General features: G+C 38.2%; 1 long non-coding RNA gene across 1 annotated transcript; it reads left to right on the plus strand.

Annotated features, from left to right (window-relative positions):
• Positions 1–1,516: 1,516 nt before the first annotated feature.
• On the plus strand, positions 1,517–3,026 carry LOC112162832. The gene is made up of 3 exons (XR_002922169.2): positions 1,517–1,841; positions 2,322–2,439; positions 2,533–3,026. It is a non-coding gene; the product is annotated as an uncharacterized LOC112162832 (long non-coding RNA).
• The last annotated feature ends 4,484 nt before the right edge of the window (positions 3,027–7,510 follow it).

Raw genomic sequence — 7,510 nt, forward strand, 5'->3', positions numbered from 1 at the left:
TTACAGATCAATTACCAAACATAACATGATGAAAACCAGGCTGTTGAAAAGACCATTATTTTTAAAATATTCTGTTAAATCAAATTATAAAAGTCCTGTTTTTTATTATATTTTTTGCAGGTATTGTTAAACTTAATGTGTCTTTTAGGCCAACATTGCGTCTCAGTTCTGCATTATTTTGTGTCGGCTGAACTCAGAATTAAATGACTCTTAATCATCCCAAAAAGAACCTGATCAGGACATTCCTGTTTTCTCTCTTGTTTAAACTGTCAAATTTCAAACCTTTTTGCTAAAATTAGTCCAGTATAATAGAATGAACCAAAGACCTGATTGCAATTAAAAGATTTATGTGGATTTTGCAAACTGAGCACATTCCGTCTTGAGATTGACTGATGATGGTCCATATCCAATCAGGACCCAGAACACAATACAAAAAAAAGCATTAAAGAATCAGTGAAACAGCAAGCCTTCGAAAGATGAACCACGCCGGAGCAACGGCACACAGGTCACTGAACAGTCATATGGCCACAAACAGAGACATCCACTGTAACCACGAACTATCCATCCATTAAAATCACTTTACTGCTTTTATGGTCAGAAGGTTGTTGGTGCCTATCCCTTTCGAAGGCAGGGTACACCCAATAACAGGCCAATAACTACAAGATCTACAGTTTTTGTACTGAAGAGGACCCAAGGAAAATAGAAAATAGATAATAGAAAACGCAAAGGATCCCCCCAAGTGGGATTCAAACCAGGACTGTTGTGCTCTGAGGCAAGTTTTGCTTTGGTACAATCTTAGCAAAGGAAATCTTCCTCTCTTCCAAAAACTTTAGGGCTGCGTTACATTACTCCACATCCCACTCATCACTCCTTCTTCTCAGCCAATCGCAATCAGAGTCTTGCCTCTAAAATCATGGATGCTTGCCTCTCTGTATCCCTCCTCCACCCTGTTTCTTCACCAAGAATGAGGCTTTGACAGGTCTCGCCCTTTACCACCATCAGCATCTCAGCTCTGGAGTTCATTCATTTGTGGTCTGAGGTCATCCATAGCATACAGGATGTCAGCGTCGAGCCCAACCTCTGAACATTTATGGACTTATTTGCTTGTGCAAAGTTTTGTGCATCTCAAATTAATAATTTCTTATTTTGTAAGATCTCTCCTTAAATGAAAATGTAGTAACAACCTCGGTATGCAGCCCATTTGAGGAGGATAATCCAACTTTTTAGAGCTAAGGACTCGAGTCAAAAGGGCCATTTCCTATCTCAATCTTGTCAGTCAACTCATGTATGCGACAAAAAAATTAACAGCAAGTGTTACAGTAAGGACCCACTCTGATGAAAATCGTGTTTTTAACATGTTCTTGTTGCATATTTCTGATGATGGAGGACATATATGAAGAGAATTAATATTAAAAAAGCATTTCTGAGTATTTCTTTTTTCAAATCGTTGTGACCAAAACAATGCTGTTTAAAAAGAGATGTTTTTGTCACGTAGAAAATATACTGAGCGAGCCACAAGCTCCCTGCTCCGCTCCTCTGATGCATCCACTTATAGACAAATTGATCCATGTTCATTTTCCTCGCCAAAGCCGACATCTGGCTGTGTTACGACTCAGGCTGTATGTTTTGTTTTGTTTGTACTTTTGGAACGTTTTTCTGCTCCTGTTTCCTTTGTGTCTTTTTCTGCAGTGGGAGGTTTTCTGTCTTTCCTCGTTTTTCCCCCTCCTGTTTGTTAGCAGATTGGTGATGAAATTGTCTGGATCACCTGATTGGACCTCCAACTCAGGATTCAAGTACGGCCACCTCATCTGTTGGAACCCCCTCCATCTGTCAGCAGCAGGGTATTTACTTTGTTCGGCTATTGTTAGAGGCTTTGGTCCTTGTATTTTTTTTTTTTTTTTGTGTGTGTAGTCAGTTTTGGGTAAATAAATTCCAGCTTATTCTCAGCCTGGCTTTGTTTGTGAGAGTGTTTGATTCGTTGGGATATTTAGTTATTTTCTACCTTAATGTTACATCCTTTTTGGGGGCTCGTCCGGGATTAATTGTGCTTGTGACAGTTTTGGTAGCCTTATCTTATGATATATGGTTTTCGGATTTGCCCATTTGTTTTTTGTTTTTGTGTGTTTTTTTATTGTGTAGTTTGGTTGACAGTTTCTTTTTTTTCTTAAAACTGAATAACTATAATTAAAAAACAGCTGGGAATGCTTTTAAAAAAGATAAAAAAATGATCAGAGTCGAACGATGGAGTATTAGGGCCACAAAAAAAAAGGTAATATTACAAGTTTTTTTCCCCGTAAAATTACAACTTTAAATCTCTTTAGGTTTACGACTTTTAATCTCGTAAATGTACTGAAGTCGAGGGGAGCCTACAGTCCAGTGAATTTCTGCCGTGAGCTTAAGCAGACCGACCAAACTGAAAAGCGTCTTGGATTTCATCAGGTAAACTGAATGTTTAAAATATTTCAAATGTTTGGAAGTTTCTTTATTTAATTTACAGTTTATTAATGTTAATCCGCTGATGGTGGCTTGCAGGATCTCTGCAGATTACGTTAATGGAGCAGTTGTCCACTTCCAATCATTTCTTCCCACGCGACAGACCAAATCTCCTCCAATTCTGTGATGCTTCAGTCTGAAGAGGACTAGTTTTCTGAATTTTCAATGTTTTTGTGCAAACGTAACAGACTATTGTCATTCGTTGTTGTTTTGTGTTGAAACGGGGCGTTTCATCTGGAGAAGGAGGCGTCCGGAGCTCTGTTTACATTCTCCTTTGGTTTCTGCGCATGACAGAGATGTGACGTAGGGTGGAGAAAGGGCTTCTGGGAAATGAAAGGCAAAATAAAGTGACAGTCCTGATGAACATGTAGCTCTGAGCTCTTTATCTTACATATGAAACTGCACACTACCGACACCGAACCAGGAAATAATTTGATTTTAAATCACCAAAAGGTTCAGAATTTCTTTGTTTTTAACACCGATCTGGAAATAAATCTTCACAAGATACTCCACGTTTTTCATATTCAAGCCCGGCTCTAATAAACGGACAACTTTGGTTCTTTTTTATTAATTTACGACTCTTAATATCGTAAATTTACACCTTTAAATCTCCCACATTTATGAGTTTAAATCTCGTCGATTCACGAGTTTTTTTTATTAAAAGTCGTAAATTTAACCTATGACTTTTCGTATTCTCGTAATTTAGCTGTTACGACTTTTTTCTCGTAAATTTACGAGATTTAAAGTCGTAATTTAAAAAATACATTTTTCTTTATAAAGTGACCCTAAGACTCCGTTGTAGAGAGAGACTTTAAGATATATTCAACTATTTAAATGATAATAACATTGAATTCCCCCTAAAACACTAGGATTTCTCTTTAAAGGATGAGTAATTTGAGGCTCATGTTTCTTGCTTGCCACCGGCCACGCTCACCTTTTTTAAGTGCAAACTGTCTTTTAGGAAAAATGTCAGAGTGAGAGCCTCAGAGGAGTACTTCAAATCCCTCAAAGTTCTGGACAAACAGACATTCTCTGTGTTGTCTTCCCGTTTGTGAGCGTCTGCCTCACAGTGACTCATCGTTCCACAGACACGTTTTAGCGCTCGCGTCGCAGTCACACTTACCTGTGAAAGTGTCACTTTCACATTTATTTTCTGCTCTGCTTTTGTCTCATCCAAATGTGAGAGTTCCTTCACTTAACCTTCTCACTACCACAGACAAATACAGAACTGTGTTTGCTGGAGACGTGCACAGTTATTTAAGGAAATGAGAAGTTTTGACTCTAAATGAGTACTTGTTTATTTGTAGTTATAGTGAATATTTTATCACTTCACTTCTTGATTGCAACTTTTCTACGGATTCTGCTCTGACAGTTCATAATGGAGGCAGTTTGTTCATTATTACTTGTTTCAGAGAGAAAAATGAAAAGTACTGATGACTGAATCTTGAAAAAGCACTGGAATGTGTTCGACTCAAAGAAAAAAAAGCAATATTTATTACATGAAAGAAAAAAAGAAATAGATTTAATAGGTTATTGGATTTGAGTAACTTGTTTCCACATTTGAATATTTTTTAATCATTTTAAATATTCAAAAAGAACACTAAGCTAAAGAACAGAACGAAGTGACAGTCCTGGAGTGTATAAAAGTTGAAGGTACATTCACACTGCTCTCAGCAACACTCATTCAAGTGGGCACTTCCAATGGTAAGTCTATGTATTTGGATGTAAGTATATTTTGGGCTTCCACGTTCAAAACTCTTGCGTTCACACGTAGCTACACGAGTTTCTAGAACCGTTTCTGGGCTCCATGTACAAAACGGTAAACCAGGATCAACTTTGACCAATCAGGGACTCGGATTTAGTAGTGATGTCTAGATGACGTCCATTTTAATTCATGGAAGAGCCAATCGTTTAAAAATTGATCATGGAGGAGACGTTATTATTTGTAGTTTGTGCCCGGATGGAAGTATACAACACTAAGGTTTTTTTCAGACTGGAAAAATCTGTTAGTCCAGACCAGATCCGCTTAATTCGGTCCGAAATGAGTCCTGAACCTTGTATTTGGTGTGTATTCAGACTGCGGTCAACCAGACATTTCTGTTTCAAACTAAAGCTTGTAAACAAAAAATGTTACGAAAGATCTCTTTAGTCATTGGTCAGGAATTATAAGAGCAGAGCAAAGCAACAAGAGAAAGAATAAAGAAGTCTTACGCTTTGCAATCCTTGTCAGAATAGTTCACTTATTCAGACTTTATATTCCGCTGACCAATTTTGAACGTCTGTATCAACGTTAGGTTCAACACTTTATTTGCTACTTTGATACGGCGTAGGCATTCTGCAAGGTGGTTACCGAGGAGATGACTGCTAAGAAGGTACGCTGATAAGTGTCTATGACATATTGATTGTTGGGAAAAAAGTGAGAAGAATTCATGATAGAAGTCGTTTTAATGAGTCAGCATTCATCCAACCACATTTCAATGAGTTGTGGAACATCACTGCTCCACATTTGTCTGCTGCTCTCTCTTTACATAAACGGTGGCCGTTTTGGCTCAATTGTTCTGGTATGAGGACGGAGCCTAATAAGATTGAGAAAACTCAAAACTAACCGAAGCTCAGTCCAATTGAAAACGAACCGAAACCACCTCAAAAGATGCATCATAGAGCGGTTACTGGTACAGGACCAGGGTCCTGGTGTACTCAGACTAAAAATGTGTTCCAGATTAAAGGGGAAAATTAACTCTGGAGCAAGATTGTAGAGATTTGGATGATGTTTGTCCATCATTTTAACCAAAAGTTTTTTCATGAAGAGATATTGGAAATACTCCGTACTAGTTTACTGACATTGAAGAGGCATTTGAAAAAACTCAATATCTCGATATCCTATTGTACTGATTGTTGTTTACCTTTTTTTTCTTGTTTTGTTTTTTAACATGTCATTTTGAGTTTTTGGAAATTACCTTTTTTTCTTTACAAAATGTTTTGTTTTCTTGTAGTTCTGTTTTGGCATCAGGATTTTTTTTTTTTTTTAATGAAATGTATTTTTAGTTATTCATTTTGCTTTTTTAATTGCCGTGATCTTTTAAACGCTTATGCATCAAATGGTTTCTTGATGTGATTTGCACTTCAGGGCCACCGTACCTAGCCCCACTCACATCAGATTCAGGGTGCAAACCCTTCAAAAGCTGGACATCAGCTGAAAGCTGTCTTTTGCTGTCCATTGAGAATCACACAGATTAAGTTGTGAGAACAATTTCCGCAAACGAACCATTTTTACGAGCAAAATACAAAGCACTTGCTCACCCTTATGTGAACAGGGGAGTGGATGTTTCAGGACAAAAGCTACAGGCTATTTTGTCATTGTAGCAGATAAGTCAAAATGGCATCAAATAAAAACCGGCTACAAATCCTCAAAGCCTTTCTGAAGGATTTAAGCCAATAAGTTTTGGTCTGCAGCAGATTTAAAGTGAAATGCGTATTTGAACATCAGCAGCGTTCAGTGTCAAGCTGCCACATTTTCTGTTTTTTCTTCTTTGACTATGAAACTATTAAATTGCAGCAGCACACATGGAGACAAATGAAGTGACAGTCTGAAATGTTTACTGCACAGCTGGTGACATTGAGCCTTGAGCAGTCAAATAATGGTTCTTTCATCACAGATCTATAGCTAACCTCAAATAACCAAAACCCAATATATCAAAACATAGGCCCGCATCGTATACTGGCTGACACATTTTTATCCTCTTATATCTTTTATCCTCCATCCTTCACCGCCTTGTGATGGATGCTGGTGCGTTAAGGACTGCTGTGTGAAGCCACATGTGTGTGAATGCATCTCTCTGGTATGCAGCTTAGTGGGTTTTATCAACAGTGGTACCATAGTGAATGTGTGACTTTGTCAGCCTGCCACTGGTTTCAGCAACTAAAGCCACCTTGGGATGATCTTCAGCACATCTCTGTGCATCAACAGATCTCACATGGTGCAACTGCAGTCTCTCTCTAAAGCATCGAGTCTTTCCTCGGGGAAAATGTAAAGAGAGATGGATAAGAAGAAGAGATAAAGGAATAAAAACACTTTACACATATGAATGGTATTCCATTCCGAGATGTGAAAAAGAAAAAGCAGTCCTCATCGGCTTTTTCGCTTTAATTATGTCACAGAATGAGCGTTATTGATGAAGAAAATGAAAATCCAGTTTAGAAGATTGCTTTTCATTTTATTTAAGAGACAAGTGATGCCGTTAGTTACATTTTGAAAATGAAAACGCATTTCTGTTTATTGTTGAAATTTCTAATTGAATTTTGGCACAAATTTACTAGAGAACTATTTAAAAAAAAAAAGTCAAATGCCATTTTCTTTATCATTTTAATGAAGTTACTTTATCATTTTAAGTGAGTTGCAGAATGGGTGGTTTTTAAGAAGAAAAAAAGCCGTTCTGAGAATTGCTTTTTCATTTTATTTAAGAGACAAGTAATGCAGATCAGTGGCGGGCCGTCAGGGCCTGCAAGGCCTTCTCTGCTGGCCTAAAAATATCTGAATCCCAGACTGATATTATTTATTATTTATTTCCGTGAATACGTATTCTATAATTCCAAATGCTCTGTCTTCGTCCTTTCATTGCTGTCTCCCTGGCTGCGCTGCTTCCAGACGTGTATTTTCCTATTTAAGCATTAACCAATCACATTGCAGCACCATTTGTTGCTAGGGTCAAAGAAATCTGCCTGAAGGCCTTCACAATCAGTTCTGCGGGCCCTGTAGCATAAAATAATTGTCGACCAAACTGTTGCTTCAACCAATCAGATCTGGAGGAGACCACGTGCTAGGCCAGCTAGAAGGCCCACGGAAACGTCATCATTTTCACGAGCTTTGATTGGACAGCTCGCAGCTCGCTCTGGTTCTGCTGACGGACACAGGTGCCGAGGAGCGGCGTGTCAGGTTTGAAGATGTTACCAGTGGAAAGCGTCTGATCGTCTGATTTTTGGTGGAAAATGAATGTCTGGGTAAAGTTGTGGCACAGTT

Source organism: Oryzias melastigma, linkage group LG12 (genome assembly GCF_002922805.2).
Source record: "Oryzias melastigma strain HK-1 linkage group LG12, ASM292280v2, whole genome shotgun sequence".
NCBI lineage: Eukaryota > Metazoa > Chordata > Actinopteri > Beloniformes > Adrianichthyidae > Oryzias > Oryzias melastigma.